Source organism: Pseudorca crassidens, chromosome 10 (assembly GCF_039906515.1).
Source record: "Pseudorca crassidens isolate mPseCra1 chromosome 10, mPseCra1.hap1, whole genome shotgun sequence".
NCBI classification, from domain to species: domain Eukaryota; kingdom Metazoa; phylum Chordata; class Mammalia; order Artiodactyla; family Delphinidae; genus Pseudorca; species Pseudorca crassidens.
In genome coordinates this window covers 53,403,995-53,421,839 of record NC_090305.1, presented here as the reverse complement: position 1 = coordinate 53,421,839, position 17,845 = coordinate 53,403,995, and the positions used below count along the sequence as shown (strand labels likewise).

The window sequence follows — 17,845 nt, the reverse complement described above, 5'->3', positions numbered from 1 at the left end:
ACAGCTGCTGTGGCCTTAGGGGCAGGCAGAAGGGGCCTTGATAGCACCTGCAAGGACATATATGGAGAGAAACAGGAGCAGGAATTGAAAATTCCTTTGCACAGCAAAGGAAAATTCCTTTGCACAGCAAAAGGTTGTCTTTTCATCTTGTTTTCATCATAAACAAGATGAAAAGACAACCCTTAGAATGGGAGAAAATATTTGCAAATGAAACAATGGACAAAGGATTAATCTCCAAAATATACAAACAGCTCATGGAGCTCAACAAACAAAAAGACAAACAACCCAATTAAACAATGGGCAGAAGACCTAAATAGACATTTCTCCAAAGAAGATATACAGATGGCCAACAAACACATGAAAAGATGCTCAACATCACTAATTATAAGAGAAATGCAAATCAAAACTACAACAAGGTATCACCTCACACTGGTCAGAATGACCATTATCAAAAAATCTAGAAACAATAAATGTTGAAGAGGGTGTGGTGAAAAGGGAACCCTCCTGCACTGTTGGTGGGAATGTAAATTGATACAGCCACTATGGAGAACAGTATGAAGGTTCCTTAAAAAACTAAAAATAGAACTACCATATGACCCAGCAATCCCACTACTGGGCGTATACCCTGAGAAAACCATAATTCAAAAAGAGTCATGTACCACAATGTTCATTGCAGCACTGTTTACAATAGCCAGGACATGGAAGCAACCTAAATGCCCATCGACAGAAGAATGGATAAAGAAGATGTGGCACATATATATACAATGGAATATTCCTCAGCCATAAAAAGAAATGAAATTGAGTTATTTGTAGTGAGGTGGATGGATCTAGAGTCTGTCGTACAGAGTGAATTAAGTCAGAAAGAGAAAAACAAATGCCGTATGCTGATGCATATATATGGAATTAAAAAAATGGTACTGATGAAACTAGTGGAAGGACAGGAATAAAGATGCAGACATAGAGAATGGACTTGAGGACACGGGGTGGGGAGGGGGAAGCTGGGGCAAAGTGAGAGAAGCATGGACATATATACACTACCAAATTTAAAATAGATAACTAGTGGGAAGCAGCCACATAGCACAGGGAGATCAGCTCAATGCTTTGCGATGACCTAGATGGGTGGGATAGGGATGGTGGGAGGGGATATGGAGACATATGTATGCATATGGCTGATCTACTTTGTTGTACAACAGAAACTAACACAGCATTGTGAAGCAATTATACTCCAATAAAGATGTATAAGAAAAAAAGAAAAGACACAAAAGAACAGAAAGCAGAAAATAGCAAGACCCAATGAGTAAGAAGAAGCTGTGAGGTAGGAGACATGAAGTAAGAAAACACACATATTGAGTAGCTGGTTAGGTCATGAGTTGATCATGAGAAAACTTGAATGGGTGACAGGGACAGGCGAGTTCTGCTGGGGGCACAGACACTTCTTTCCTTCTCCATCCTCCAACTTGCAAGGCAATGTCCATGCTTTTTAGTGGATAACATTTCTTTGTGGCCCTTGTATTGCACTGATTAGAGATTAAGTCCTTAGTTCCAAGGACAAGTTAAGTGGGTTTTCACCCCTAAATGAATGGATTTTCATGCAGATTCTTGGAACACGGGGAAAACACAAGCAAGCATTAAGGCTGCCTTCTGGGGTTCTGAGACACGATGAGGGGAAGATAAAGGGAGACCTCAGCCCAAAAAGGGGGTGCAAAGTTCTTGTTTCTCCACAGGCCTGCTCTGCTGCTGTGGGGTGGGGCTCACAGGTTCACGGCCTGGGGCTCTTCCACAGCTGGGGTCCTGCCTTTGCTAAGAGGGGGAAACAGGCTCTCCTCTGTGGGTCTCAGCAGGTGCAGGGGCAGCCTTATGTGTCCTACTGCTTTGGCTGCCCCGAGAGACGGCTGGCTGGTCCTTGCTATCTCTGGGATCAGGTGGGTGTAGGTCTCACTCTTATCAAGGATGGCTGAGCGTTCAGGACCCGAACACCCCAGACCCGTGTAAGCCACTGATCCTTTTAAAATGCCTAGCTAAAATCCAGCCATATTCCTACATTTTAAATGTAGAATTAGTTCCTAAATGCGAAGTGTTACATTACTGTCAAGATGCAATATTCAGCTTTATATTTAAGATCTATAAATTTCAACTGCTTTAAGGGAAAGTTTGGTGACTAAAGAAAGTCTTGGTCCAAAGTGGTATTTGTTTGGCAGGGGTGGGAGTTACTCAGGACCCCTAAAGAGATTGCCCTGAAGATTAATACAATGACAGCATCTTATAAGCTTTGTCAACTGCCCCATACTTTCTTGGCCACTAAGGCAACATAACACCATGGAAACATCCCAGGCTTCTCCTATATATTCTTTCTGTCCATTAAAATGTACCTGTGCAGCATTCCACTCCCATCTAAGGTGTGCAAGGCTGAGCAGCGTTTACTGTCCTGAGATATTGGTCTTTCTGTGGAGAACCTTTGAGGATACTGCCAATTACAGGTTTGGTTCTCAGGAGAGCAGATGCTGAGATGAATTGAGAAGGGTGAAACATTTACTGGGGAGTCATGCCTGGGAAAACAAAAGAGTATGAAGCAGGGTTGCACAGTGGGAGTTGTAAGACCAGGGTGCAGGTTGAATAGAGCCTCTGCCAGCTCAACAGAGAACTGTGGAGCAAGATTGCCCTTTATAGGGTCCTGTGTTGGGTGTAAATGGCTAGTGCCTGTCCTGCTCAGTCACTGGCTGGGGACCACCCGTGAGAGCTCGACTTTGGCTTGAAAGTGGAGGATGAGACTCTAAAGACATTAACAGCTGAGGTTGTCAGCAGCCCACGCTCCTTGAGAGCGTGCATCTGAGTGGTGCATCTCTGTGTCCACCATAGTGATTTAACCCAAGGAAAGACTGTGTAATATGGAAATTGTAAGGCCTGTGGTGAGCTGAGTAGGGAGAAATCTTCAGTGTTTATAAATGTTTATTCGGGACCTACTTTGTGTTGGATGTGTTCACAAAGCATGTGTCTTCTGACACTTTGAGCAAAAGAAGAAAAAGGAGAGCTTTTTTGTTGCTCCCTTCCCTGCTTCTGGTTGTCTTTTGTTTGGTTGTCTTGCTTGGCAGAATATTTAAGTCCTACTTATCTTTCAAGGCTCAGATCAGGATTATCATGTGACAAAATATTTGAATTGGGACTCTCCCAGAAAATCTGGGACTTGTTTCAAAGCCTGTGCCTTCAAATCACCAGTGCTGGCCAGCTTTGCGGATTTTCTGTCGTAGGAGAACTGTTTTTGTTTTTGTTTTGGTTGACCTTGATCTGTTGTATGTTTCCGGACACAATGGCTGCTTGACCCTCATCAAGTCCTTAGCTCACTTGGGGCAAGGATCGTTCTCAGTGCTCCCCTGAGACCACTGTGAATTTCTATCCTGGACTGAGTGTACTGTCACAGAGGTCAATCTGCTCTCTCCTTGGCCTGAGTCCCCACATACCTCTTGTAGTATACATCTCTTGCTACACTGAGTGTGTTTTTGGTGCTTAACGGTATGTGTCATTTCTTACAACATGATCTGTTACACAAGCCAGCTGCTTCATCTGGCACTCGTCTGAAGACGTAGTCATGGGTTCCACTGCTGGAGGAAAACCTGCCTGTGATGAGCTGAGGGGGGGTGCCAGAATGTTGGTTTCCGATCTGGAGCACGTAGATATGGCTGCAACTAATTTAGCCATCAAGATGCAAGAAACAGTTGTATATTTCATGGGCCATTTGATGGATTTTCAAGGATAATGTTGACTTTGTGAGTTTCACCTTATGGACAGAATCACTACAGCCAAAGCTGTTGGTCCAATGTAGTCAAATGGGCCATTCATTGCATGTTTATTGAGCCCCTGTGATGTGCTGCACACGGTCTCCTCTTTACCCAGCTCCCACCTTGCAGACACTCAGGACCTTCCTGCTGCCTGTAGGCGTGTCCCCAGCCGATGGATGGAATCGCACTCAGGCCTGCCTCACCTGCTCAGTTATCTCTGTGCTCACCATCCTTCTTCCTCAGAACTTTTCCTTAATTCAGACTTAGCATCTCCTGCCTCATTCCCTCTGAACCCTGCTCCCTTCCTGCTGCACAGCCACTGGCCATTTTGATGAAGAATTTGTCCCCTGGATGCTAATCCATGGATCTCTATGGTAGGGCTTGTGTTGAGAGCACACGGCCTGGGTGGACAGAATGCCCTCTTCCAAGAAAAGACTTTGAGGGCAAGCATGAAATCGGGCAGCTCTTGAAATGGTTTCAGAATTACCCCTGGCGTGAGATGTTAGGGATCATACAGCTGGGTCTTACTGTTGAAGGCCGGTTGCTGCACGTAAGCAATAAAGTTAAGGTCTTCTTGGCAATTCCACTTTGTTATTATAGAAACTCTTTCTCTAGATTTGGCCTTCTTATGTTTTCCTTGAGCTTTCTGCCAATTTTCCCTCAGAATGTGGCTTTGCAGACAGGAGTTGCCCTGGAAAAATATCCTTTACTTTTTAAGGCTATTTATTTTCAAAGGCACTAAAACAATAATTTGTGATGCCTTTAATAGAGTTTAAACGAATGAATAAATTTAGCTTTTATGTTATTATGAAGTTTTTTACTTTCAGCTGTAAAGGATTTTTATAGTTTTGTGGACTTAGGCAAAAGGAGATGTGTATCAAAGCTAATACAGATTTCAGCTTTTGTGAATTAAAAATAGAAACTCTATAATATATTCATCAATGCAGGAAATTAAAATGGTGTCTTTTTCTTTATAAAAGTGGAAAATCAGTCATTATACCTTTTAATAGAGATTAAATGAATAAAATCACCTTTGAACATAACATAAATTTGACATTTTCATTATCTTTCCCCAGGTGTGGTTCTTGGCATGATGTTAACATTACCTTCGATTAGTAATTAAGTCTGGTTGTGAGAACTTTTGTTTCTCACTAGAGTCTAAGTTCTCCAGGTCACCTCTAGGTATTCTTGGTAGCTAGTGCATAGTAGGCCTACAGTATATATGTTGAACCAACACATAACTTTGGGTTTGTCAGGCCCCAAGAGCTGTGATTTGCACAAATGAAAAAACTTGGTGGTATGATCCCATAAATCTGTGTGAGAGGGAAAGGGAGGCACCTACTATGTGCTGGGCATCCTGATTATCCTTGTCACATCACACTGTATCTGTGGTACTAGCTTAGTTTACACGGAGTTATCTGTATGTATAAAACCCTTAGTCCTTCAAGAACAGGGGACAGACCAAATCCTGTCATAGCCAAGCCTATTGCAAGGAGAAACCATAAAGTATTTCCTTGTCCTTGTTGGTGGTTCCCTGATTTCAAGAACTTCCCAGGACAGGGAATGACCTTGCATTGTTCCCAGAGTTCACTCCAATGGGATTAGCCTTGGAAGAGCTTCTTGGTTTTTGTCTAAGTCTTCCTGGCTCATTTCAGAGTCACTTTTGGCCCAGGCGAGGTGAGGAAAAGCTCTGTCCCAGAAGTTCAGGTCAGGGTCATGAACCCACTTCTTTCTAATTATGTTCCAGGGTCAGGTTATCCAGAGAGTGGCTTCTGCGGTTAGAAAACTACTATCAAATCCAGCCCGAGCAACCCTAGACAGCTTACCTCATCTCTCCATGCAAATGAAAATTCTCATATCTGCCTTGTAGGTTGAGAATGAAATGAACTTATTTATATGCAACCTGCTGGCAGACTGTATCAGTTATCTGTTGTCCCAGGGATGCTTGGTAACAGATGACCACAAAACCTCAGGGGCATATAGTTATAAGTGTTTATTGCTCATGTGTTTGATTCTGCTGGGGGTTGGCTAGATGGTTCTTCAGATCTAGGCTGGGCTTGCTCATATGCCTGTGGCTTGTCTATCTGTTGGCTGGCTGATGTAGGCTGGGACAAACCACACGCTTCTCATTCTCTGTCAGGGTAGCCTGGGCAGAGGTTCAAGAGAATAAGCCCTAATGAGCAAGCCCACTGCAAGTCTCTGCTTATGATGCATCTGCTAACACCCCAGAGGCTGACACAAGAATGAGTCAAGCATCAAAGAGTGAGATGGATCACCCTGCCAATGAAGGGAGGCCACAGCAGGCTATATGATGAGAGGCATGGATACAAGAGGGGGGAAGAATTGGGGACATTTTGTAATATACCCCAGTAGATATTGAGTGGCTTTAAGGAACAACCGTCAGATTTTTGGCTATCCGGCATCTGAACTTCTTTCCTACCTTTGGCGTATTCCCCACCTCATAGGTCTTAATGAAAGGCAGAACCCATCTCCTCCCGAGGAAGTGAAAAAACCCGAGATCCTTGCTTTTCTGTGTTTCCATGCCTTTAGTGTCCAACCCCACCATCTAGTCCCAACTCCCCTGATGTACCTGCCTGGACCCTGAATCTGGACCTGGGATGCAAAGAAGCATGGAGAATCCACCAGGTGGTGGTGGCATTGATGGAGGCCTTGCACAGTTTTAGGGCAGAAATGTCAGGCGTGTTAATGACGGTTCCCTATGAGTAGTAGAATGATCGCATCAGTGGTCCCAACTTGTCACCCCCTGTATCAGGTCCTTTGTTGTGTGGTTTTGCAGTTTCCTCACTAAAGAGGCTATTTCCCTAGTCAAGCTTGTATTGTGACTTGCTTTGGCCAATAAGGTGATGGTGTTGCCAGTTCTGAGCCTCAAGAGATATTGCGTGCCTTTGCAATTCCTCTGCTCCTCTGCCATTGCCATGAGAATACACCTGGTCTGGACATGTGGGCAGAGCTGAGTCATCCCAGTCACCCCAGGCGACACCAGCCCAGGAGAGCTAATAGCAGCCAAGCTGGAGTCTCACGAGTGCTCCAGTCAAGATTCCAGAGCTGCCTCCCAGGCCCTGAGTGTCCCAGACACATGAGCAACAAACACTTATTATCCTCTTTCACAGAGTGTTTGCGGCTGTCGGTTAGACAGCATTATTGTAGAAACAGCTAAGGGATACTTGTTTCCACTGCCAGACTGTGTGCTGGGATTTTGAGTGGTCCTGGCTGTCTGGCATCTCTTTGTTCCTGTCCATTTTCAGAGCCTGGGCCTCCAGAATTCTTGGCGATTAAGCAAGTTACCCAGGATCTTTTCAGCAAATGCCCTTGCCAGAGCCAGTTTCTGTTTTCCATATTGAAGAACTCTGTCTAGTCCCGTGCAAAGATCGTGCTCTTATTATTATTCTCCCATTTCTGCCTCTGTTTGAACTGGCACTTATCTTCCTGAACTTGTTTCCTTCCTGAATTAAAGAGCGTCTGACACTCTATCTTCCCCAAGAAGCCTCTCTTGACTAATTGGGAGGCGCTGGTTTCTCCTTGTATCTTCTCTTCTTTGAGTGCCAGCATCTTCTCGGACTCACTTGTCACTGTCTTCCACCATGCTCAGAGCAGCAGTGAAGCAACTGCCATTGTTCTCACGGAAATGATTCATCTGTTAGATGTTTACAGAATTATCAGTGTTTGTTCATGTCATCATTACCTATTATAGAGAGTAAGTGTGCAGTGGACACAGATGGTGTTTATTTAACTGGTTTTTTGTACACCACATAGACATTCTGTTGATTCAGGTGAGTAGATTAGCCCTTTGGTGATGATGAGTAATCAGATACTGGACAGAGACAGGCAGTTGGTGGCCAGTCTAATTTGCTTCCAAAGAGATTGCCTGAACTGAGCCGTGACATTAGAATCGAAGAAGTGGTTTGGGACCCTTGGCATATTGAAAAGAATGTGGACCTTGGTGCCAAAGGGCTGAGTTTGCATCCCAGCAGTGTGCCTTGGGAAAATGACTTAGACTCTCCAACCCCCTGTTTCCTGAGCTCTAAAATGGGGACACAAACCAATACTGTCCCCGTTCATTGGTCTAAGTTGTTGTGACAATCAAAAGAAACACTGCTCACAAATGTGATTTGTAAATTGTAAAAAAAAAAAAAAAAGTCTAAGAGCAAGGGAATAATGATGGATGCTAACTATTGGGCTCTTTGGACCCCAGTTTCACTTTTTTTTGGAGGCCAGGAGAAGATGAGAAGTCAGTACAGGCCAGGAGTCTGGAGTCAATGTCCAGGTAGTTACTGGGTAATAAATTTCTCACCCTGGTCTGGAACCAATAGCCACAGACCTGATCATGCTAGGCTAGCGGACAGGGATGAGGAATCCTCAACATGCACATATCAGGGCATAGGGCAGAGTAACGCCAGCCAGCATGGTTCTCTGATTTTTCTTAAGCAAGAAGACTGGGTGAGAGTGAGTCCTCTAAGTGTAGTAGGGAAGTGAGTGTTAGAGAGGGCTTATATCAGAGAAGAATTGATTTTGACCATGACTAATAGAGACCTGGAAGGTAGTGGCTTAAACAATTATTCAAGATTTTATTTTCTCACCTAAAGAGAAGTCCTGAGGTGGGCAATTGAGGGCTGCTGTGGTAGCTCCAGGAACAGAGACTCAGGCTTCTAGAAATCCCCTCTGTCTATTCTTATGGTTTGGTCCCCTTTTTTTGCATGTTATTTATTTATTAATAATTTAAATTAAAAAAATTGAAGTATAGTTGATTTACAACACTGTGTTAGTTTCTGGTGCACAGCAAAGTGAGTCAGTTATATATATATTTATGCATGTATATAAAAATGCATGTATATATGCTTTTCCAGATTCTTTTCCGTTATAGTTTATTAGAAGATATTGAACATAGTTCCCTGTGCTATACAGTGGGCCCTTGTGGTTTATCTATTTTATATACAGTAGCTTGTATCTGTTAATCCTTAACTCCTAATTTATCCCTCTCCCCCCTTTCCCCTTTGGAAACCATAAGTTTGTTTTCTATGTCTGTTTCTGTTTTGTAAATAAGTTCATTTGTATCATTTTTTACATTCCACATATAAGTGATATCATATGATATTTGTCTTTCTCTTTCTGACTTAATTCACTTAATTCACTTAATTCACAATTCTCTAGGTCCATCTGTGTTGCTGAAAAAGGCATTGTTTCATTCTTTTTCATGGCTGAGTAGTATAGTGTGATCCTTTTTTTCATAAGCTCTCAAGATAGCTGCCAGGGCACCAGCAGTTATGTCTGTATCTCAGGCAGGAAGGATGGGAGAGGGTACTCACCAGCTAAGTCATTCCCCTTTAAAGACCTTCTCAGAAAACACCTTCTAGTGACTTCTGCTTGCTTCTCATTGGTTAAGGGAGGCTGGTAAAAGTGCCTTTCTAGCTGAGCATACTGTCACCTCCAAAGAGAATTGGAGTTCTATTAGTAAGGAAGTATGGGGGCAATCAGCTGTCTCTTCCATGGGATTCTTATGCTCTGACACCCCGGTATCATGACGCACAGTCCTCAGAGGGAAATGTGACATTTGGAAACAGTATAGCGTTATTGGCTAAGAGTCTGAATTAGGAGGACAGATTGTCCTGGTATCAAATTTGCCTCCATCACTTGTACATTTGTACAAATGAATGGCACTTAAATAAAATGAAATGCAGCATATCCAGTCTCACAAAGTGGAGAAAATTAGGGTCATCGTTTCTAATTCTGATTTAAAGAGCCCTATAATTCATTCATGAATTCATTCATCCATTTATGTACTTCTCAAATGTATATTTATTTATTTTGGGGAGGGATTCATTTTCCTACCCCCACAGCTTTATTGAGATATAATTGACATGTAACATTGTGTAAATTAAGGTGTACAATGTGCTGATTTGATACACGTATATATTGAGAAATGATCACCTCACCTATTACCATTCTTTGGTGTGTCGAGAACATTTAAGATTTACTCTCTAAAACGATGGAACGCCTCAGGAATTTGTGTGTCATCCTTGCACAGGGGCCATGCTATGTTTTGACATCTTTCCAGTTTTAGTACATGTGCTGCTGAAGCGAGCTCTAGGAAATATTCGTTGAGAATCTATCGTGTACCAGGTAACATGTTAGGTTCTGAGGAACCTTGATGGTCTCACAGTCTAATGAGGGAATGGGGCCAGGGGAAGAGACAGGTAAATATATAATTACAGCAACAGTCAAAAAGTTTCATGATATACTGTTGGTAAAGCTGTACTATCACCTACTGGTGAGAACAGAAATTAGGAAAGGACATTTGGCAATATTTATCAAAATTGCAAGTGTGCATACCTGTGGACCCAGCGATTCCATTTCAGGGAGCCTATCCGAAGGAAATAATGGTGCCAAATATCATAAGCACGGGATTATTTATTGCAGCATTATTTGTAATACAAAAGATTGGAGGCAACCAAAATGTCCCTAGATTATGGTACCTCCCTGTAATGGAATGCCACAGAGCTCTCTAAAAGAATGAAGCTGGATACAGAAAGATCTCCAAAATATGCTAAAGTGCAGGCACGGACCAGTGTAAAAGCGTTTGTGTAAAAAGGAGGGAAGGAAAGAACATACCTGAGTATATATACATCGAATATCCCAGGAAGGATACTGAAGGAATTGTTATTAGTAGCCTCTGTGGAGGAGAACTAGGTGTCTATAGGATAGGGTTATATATTCTTTTACCTTTCAAATTACCAATTGTGTGAACATATTGCTTTTCAAAAAATAAAAAAAAGTTTAAACTTTTAAAAAGGAAATAGTTACATCGAATGCGCCAAGTACAAATGGAAGTATGTGTAAAGTGCTCTTGGGATGCCAAGTAGATTTGTGTATTATAAGACATCTGATGGGGAGAGTTGGCGTCAGAATAAGTAACTTTTAATATTCTTAGAATCCTATGTTTCTGTGATGATAAAAGGAGACATTAGAGGATGGCTGAATTCCTTTCAAATGCTAGAATTATGTGATTCAATGGTTTTAAGAAATTGAAGAAGCAGAGGTTTGTGTATATGTGTGTGGGGGAAGGGAGAGCTTTAATAATTAAATGCTAAGAGTGCACCCAGTAACCGTCCCATCAACAAGGAAAGACAGTTAATCTATGCACATCTTGTTCAGGGCGCAGAGGGAAGAAGGCCTGCTTCCTGTGCTCATGGGCGTGGTGCCTCCTGCTAGCTGCTCAGGTACTGCTGTGTCTCTTTAAAGCAAACCCAGGGGAGTAAATTTAGTACCAGAAGTGGGAGGCTTCTGCATAACTAAAGATTTTCCCTTTGTTTTCTTGATCTATATGTTTCTCTGAGCACACCAGCTATTTTGTTAGCCTCCCACTGTGGGAAAGATGCAACTTTGTGACTTTGGCAGGTGTCAAGGAGATCTGAAGGAAAAAACTTAGCCAAGATTTATTAGGTGATTTATCTCAGTTTTTAATAAACCAGGGAAGAAATGTTACGAGCCAAGGAGCGGCACCGGGAAAAACAAGCCAAGGCCAGAGACAAAAATAACCCACAGAAAAGAGGCTTGCCTGCAGCAAACAGGATGCCAGGATGACTGCCAGCCCAGACTCCTTTGGGAGGCTTGGCCTCCCCCAGCAGAGGTTCCCAAGCTGTCTGGGAAGGCTCCCCTCTTTTTTTTTTTTTTTTTGTGGTACGCGGGCCTCTCACTGTTGTGGCTTCTCCCGTTGCGGAGCACAGGTTCCGGACGAGCAGGCTCAGTGGCCATGGCTCACGGGCCCAGCCGCTCCGCGGCATGTGGGATCTTCCCGGACCGGGGCACGAACCCTTGTCCCCTGCATCGGCAGGCGGACTCTCAACCACTGCGCCACCAGGGAAGCCCAGGCTCCCCTCTTGAACAAGGGAGCCGGGGATCCCTTGTTCCCGGAGCAGGAACAAGGGGCAGGCCCAGTGGATCTGCAACACACACACTGACCTAATTCACTGGAGTTCATCCATGGCTGGGCTTCTGGGTACCACAATCTCTTCTGGTTTCTTGCAGAGGTTTGTGACCTCCATATGGTCAGATGTGCTAGGTGTTTTTTATCCCAATCTGAAAGGCTGAGTTATGCACAAGTCATGCTTAACACTTTTCCATTTTAATCCCTCAGGCTTCCTAGAAAGGCTGTGGGGCCATTCCTCCAGGGAAACGGAGTCCCATTCATTGCCAGGTCCCTAGGACACCTCCTGGGTGAGCAGGAATCGCGAGTGTCTGCTGTACGTTTAAGATGGTTCCCAATGAAGGACTCATCCTCCCCTCAGTCAGGTGGAAGGACTCCAGGTTCCCAAGTTCAGAAGCCATCGAGAAGGGCATATCCTGGGGAGGCCTGACGGTCAGCTGCCCCCCCCTCCCCCACTCTGCCCTCTGTCCCTGAATTTCAGAGTGACGATGAATCTGCTTCTTGCCAGACTAGGTCTTCCACACAACTAACTAAACTATCCTCCACCACATGCCTTAAACATTTTGTGTGTGTGTGCTAAGATGTATATAACATGAAATCAACCTTTAGCCATTTGTAAGTCTACAGTCCATTAGGTACATTCACATCATTGTACAACCATCACCACCATTCAGAAATTTTCATCTTTCCAAACTGGAACTCTGTGTCCCTTAAACAATAACTCCCTACCCACCTCCCCAAGCCCCTGGCAACCACCATTCTGCTTTCTGCCTTTATGAATTAGACTACTCTGGGTACCTCATTTGAGTGGGATCATACAGTACTGTCCTGTTCTAACTGGCTCACTTCACTTAGCACGATGTTTTTAATGTTCATCCATGCTGTCCTGCCTCCCATCCCCTCTTTAGTTTTTGTTCCCATCCCCACAGGCTCTGCTGTCTCCTCCCCTTCCAAATTAGGAGTTTGGGATTAACATATACACACCACTATATATAAAATAGATAAACAACAAGGACTTACTGTATAGCACAGGGAACTATATTCAATATCTTATAATAACCTATAATAGAAAAGAACCTGAAAAAGAATATATATATATATAACTGAATCACTCTGCTGTACACCTGAAATTAACACAATATTATAAACCAACTATACTTCAATTTAAAAAGTAAAATAAAATAAAACCGGTACCCTTGCTTGAACTGATTTTAAGGTCACATCCTGACAGAAATTATGATAAGAGTATCAAGAAAGATACAAGGAAGCAGTAAAAGAAAGAGACCAGGAGACGAGAGGAAGGTATTGACAGGGCTCCTCCTGACTTAATTGAAACCGGGTGCCCTTGGAAGCATCCATCCCCCACAGCCCTTTCTTTTGGGGCGGGCGGTGGGCAGCTCCCCTCCCCCAGACTGTTCCTTCCCCCCGCTTTAGGGAACTGTCCGGGGTCCTGCATTATGGAACAGCAGAATCAGAGCAGTGGGGTGCAGGAGCTCCACAAATATCAGTGCATTTCCTGACATCTTTACGTGAAAACAGCACGAGGGCTGGGGGAGCAGCAGAAGCAAGCCGCTTGCCTGTGTGGAGGGGACGCGCATTACCTCTTTAATATCTTTTTATTTTTTAACATCTTTATTGGAGCATAATTGCTTGACAATGTTGTATTGTCAACGTTTCTGCTGTATAACAAAGTGAATCAGCTATATGTATACATATATCCCCATATCACCTTCCTCTTGCGGTTCCCTCCCACCCTCCCTGTCCCACCCCTCTAGGTGGTCACAGAGCACCGAGCAGATCTCCCTGTGCTATGAAGCTGCTTCCCACGAGCTATCGGTTTTACGTTTGGTAGTGTATATATGTCAGTGCTACTCTCTTACTTCGTCCCAGCTTACCCTTCCCCCTCCCCGTGTCCTCAAGTCCATTCTCTACATCTGCCTCTTTATTCCTGTCCTGCCACTCGGCTCATCAGAACGATTTTTTTTTTTTTTAGATTCCATATATATGCGTTAGCATACTGTACTTGTTTTTCTCTTTCTGCCTTACTTCACTCTGTATGACAGACTCTAGGTCCATCCACCTCACTACAAATAATTCAATTTCGTTTCTTTATATGGCTGAGTAATATTCCATTGTATATATGTGCCACATCTTCTTTATCCATTCATCTGTCGATAGACACTTAGGTTGCTTCCATGTCCTGCCTATTGTAAATAGAGCTGCAATGAACATTGTGGTATATGACTCTTTTTGAATTATGGTTTTCTCAGGGTATATGACCAGTAGTGGGATTGCTGGGTCATATGCTAGTTCTATTTGTAGTTTTTTAAGGAACCTCCATACTGTTCTCCACAGTGGCTGCATCAATTTACATTCCCACCAATAGTGCAAGAGGGTTCCCTTTCCTCCACACCCTCTCCAGCATTTATTGTTTGTAGATTTTTTGATGATGGACATTCTGACCGGTGTGAGGTGATACCTCATTGTAGTTTTGATTTGCATTTCTCTAATGATTAGTGATGTTGAGCATCCTTTCATGTGTTTGTTGGCAATCTGTATATCTTCTTTGGAGAAATGTCTATTTAGGTCTTCTGCCCATTTTTGGATTGGGTTTTTTGTTTTTTGTTATTGAGCTGCATGAACTGCTTGTATATTTTGGAGATTAATCCTTTCTCCGTTGCTTCATTTACAAATATTTTCTCTCATTCTGAGGGTTGTCTTTTCGTCTTGTTGATGGTTTCCTTTGCTGTGCAAAAGGTTTTAAGTTTCACTAGGTCCCATTTGTTTATTTTTGTTTTTATTTCCATTTCTCTAGGAGGTGGGACAAAGAGGATCTTGCTGTGATTTATGTCATAGCCTGTTCTGCCTATGTTTTCCTCTAAGAGTTTTATAGTGTCTGGCCTTACATTTAGGTCGTTAATCCATTTTGAGTTTATTTTTGTCTATGGTGTTAAGGAGTGTTCTTATTTCATTCTTTTATATGTAGCTGTCAAGTTTTCCCAGCACCACTTATTGAAGAGGCTGTCCTTTCTCCACTGTACATTCCTGCCTCCTTTATCAAATATAAGGTGACCATATGTGCGTGGGTTTATCTCTGGGCTTTCTATCCTGTTCCATGGATCTATGTTTCTGTCTTTGTGCCAGTACTGTACTCTTTTGATTACTGTAGCTTCGTACTGTAGTCTGAAGGCCGGGAGCCTGATCCCTCCAGCTCCGTTTTTCTTTCTCAAGATTGCTGTGGCTATTCAGGGTCTTTTGTGTTTACATACAAATTGTGAAAATTTTTGTTCTAGTTCTGTGAAAAATGCCATTAGTAGTTTGATAGGGGTTGACCTGAATCTGTAGATTGCTTTGGATAGTATAATCATTTTCACAATGTTGATTCTTCCAATCCAAAAACATGGTATATCTCTCCATCTGTTTGTATCACCTTTAATTTCTTTCATCAGTATCTTATAGCTTTCTGCACACTGGTCTTTTATCTCCTTAGGTAGGTTTATTCCTAGGTAATTTATTCTTTTTGTTGCAATGGTAAATGGGAGTGTTACCTTAATTTCTCTTTCAGATTTTTCATCATTAGTGTATAGGAATGCAAGAGATTTCTGTGCATTAATTTTGTATCCTGCTACTCTAGCAAATTCATTGATTAGCTCTAGTAGTTTTCTGTTGGCATTTTTAGGATTGTCTATGCATAGTATCATGTCATCTGCAAACAGTGACAGTTTTACTTCTTCTTTTCTGATTTGTATCTCTTTTATTTCTTTTTCTTCTCTAATTGCTGTGGCTAAAACTTCCCAAACTATGTTGAATAATAGTGGTGAGAGTGGGCAACCTTGTCTTGTTCCTGATCTTAGAGGAAACGGTTTCAGTTTTTTACCATTGAAAACGATGTTGGCTGTTGTTTTGTCATATATGGCCTTTATTATGTTGAGGTAGGTTCCCTCTATGCCTACTTTTTGGAGAGTTTTTTATCATAAATGGGTGTTGAATCTTGTCAAAAATTTTTTGCATCTATTGAGATTATTTATTTATTTTTACATCTTTACTGGAGTATAACTGCCCTACAATGGTGTGTTAGATTCTGCTTTATAACAAAGTGAATCAGTTATACATACACATATATTCCCATATCTCTTCCCTCTTGCATCTTCCTCCCTCCCACCCTCCCTATACAACCCCTCCAGGGGGCCACAAAGCACCGAGCCAATCTCCCTGTTCTATGCGTCTGCTTCCCACTAGCTATCTACCCCACGTTTGTTAGTGTATATATGTCCATGCCTCTCCCGTGCTTTGTCACAGCTTACCCTTCCCCCTCCCCATATCCTCAAGTCCATTCTCTACTAGGTCTGTGTCTTTATTCCTGTCTTACCCCTAGGTTCTTCATGACATTTTTTCCCCTTAAATTCCATATATATGTGTTAGCATATGGTATTTGTCTTTCTCCTTCTGACTTACTTCACTCTGTATGACAGACTCTAGGTCTATCCACCTCATTACAAATAGCTCAATTTCATTTCTTTTTATGGCTGAGGAATATTCATTCCATTGTATATATGTGCCACATCTTCTTTATCCATTCATCCGATGATGGACACTTAGGTTGTTTCCATCTCCGGACTATTGTAAATAGAGCTGCAATGAACATTTGGTCCATGACTCTTTTTGAATTATGGTTTTCTCAGGGTATATGCCCAGTAGTGGGATTGCTGGGTCATACGGTAGTTCTATTTGTAGGTTTTTAAGGAACCTCCATACTGTTCTCCACAGTGGCTGTATCAATTTATATTCCCAACAACAGTGCAAGAGGGTTCCCTTTTCTCCACACCCTTTCCAGCATTCACTGTTTCTAGATTTTTTGATGATGGCCATTCTGACTGGTGTGAGATGATATATCATTGTAGTTTTGATTTGCATTTCTCTAATGATTAATGATGTTGAGCATTCTTTCCTGTGTTTGTTGGCAGTCTGCATATCTTCTTTGGAGAAATGTCTATTGAGTCTTCTGCCCATTTTTGGGTTGGGTTGTTTGTTTTTTTGTTATTGAGCTGCATGAGCTGCTTATAAATTTTGGAGATTAATCCTTTGTTAGTTGCTTCATTTGCAAATATTTTCTGCCATTCTGAGTGTTGTCTTTTGGTCTTGTTTATGGTTTCCTTTGCTGTGCAAAAGCTTTGAAGTTTCATTAGGTCCCATTTATTTTTGTTTTTATTTCCATTGCTCTAGGAGGTGGGTCAAAAAAGATCTTGCTGTGATTTATGTCATAGAGTGTCCTGCCTGTGTTTTCCTCTAAGTGTTTGATAGTTTCTGGCCTTACATTTAGGTCTTTAATCCATTTTGAGCTTATTTTTGTGTATGGTGTTAGGGAGTGATCTAATCTCATGCTTTTACATGTAGCTGTCCAGTTTTCCCAGCATCACTTATTGAAGAGGCTGTCCTTTCTCCACTGTACATTCCTGCCTCCTTTATCAAAGATAAGGTGACCATATGTGCATGGCTTTATCTCTGGGGTTTCTATCCTGTTCCATTGATCTATCTGTTTTTGTGCCAGTACCATACTGTCTTGATTACTGTAGCTTTGTAGTATAGTCTGAAGTCAGGGAGCCTGATTCCTCCAGCTCCGTTTTTCATTCTCAAGATTGCTTTGGCTATTCAGGGTCTTTTGTGTTTCCATACAAATTGTGAAATTTTTTGTTCTAACTCTGTGAAAAATGCCAGTGGTAGTTTGATAGGGATTGCATTGAATCTGTAGATTGCTTTGGGTAGTAGAGTCATTTTCACAATGTTGATTCTTCCAATCCAAGAACATGGTATATCTCTCCATCTGTTTGTATCATCTTTAATTTCTTTCATCAGTGTCTTAAAATTTTCTGCATACAGGTCTTTTGTCTCATTAGGTAGGTTTATTCCTAGATATTTTATTCTTTTTGTTGCAATGGTAAATGGGAGTGTTTTCTTGATTTCACTTTCAGATTTTTCATCCTTAGTGTGTAGGAATGCCAGAGATTTCTGTGCATTAATTTTGTATCCTGCTACTTTACCAAATTCATTGATTAGCTCTAGTAGTTTTCTGGTAGCATCTTTAGGATTCTCCATGTATAGTATCATGTCATCTGCAAACAGTGACAGCTTT

At 42.2% G+C, this 17,845-nt stretch overlaps 1 non-coding gene across 1 annotated transcript; it reads right to left on the bottom strand.

The window, feature by feature from the left end:
• Positions 1-9,771: 9,771 nt before the first annotated feature.
• On the bottom strand, positions 9,772-9,876 carry LOC137233165 (U6 spliceosomal RNA). The gene has a single exon (XR_010947335.1). It is a non-coding gene; the product is annotated as a U6 spliceosomal RNA (small nuclear RNA).
• Positions 9,877-17,845: the final 7,969 nt, after the last annotated feature.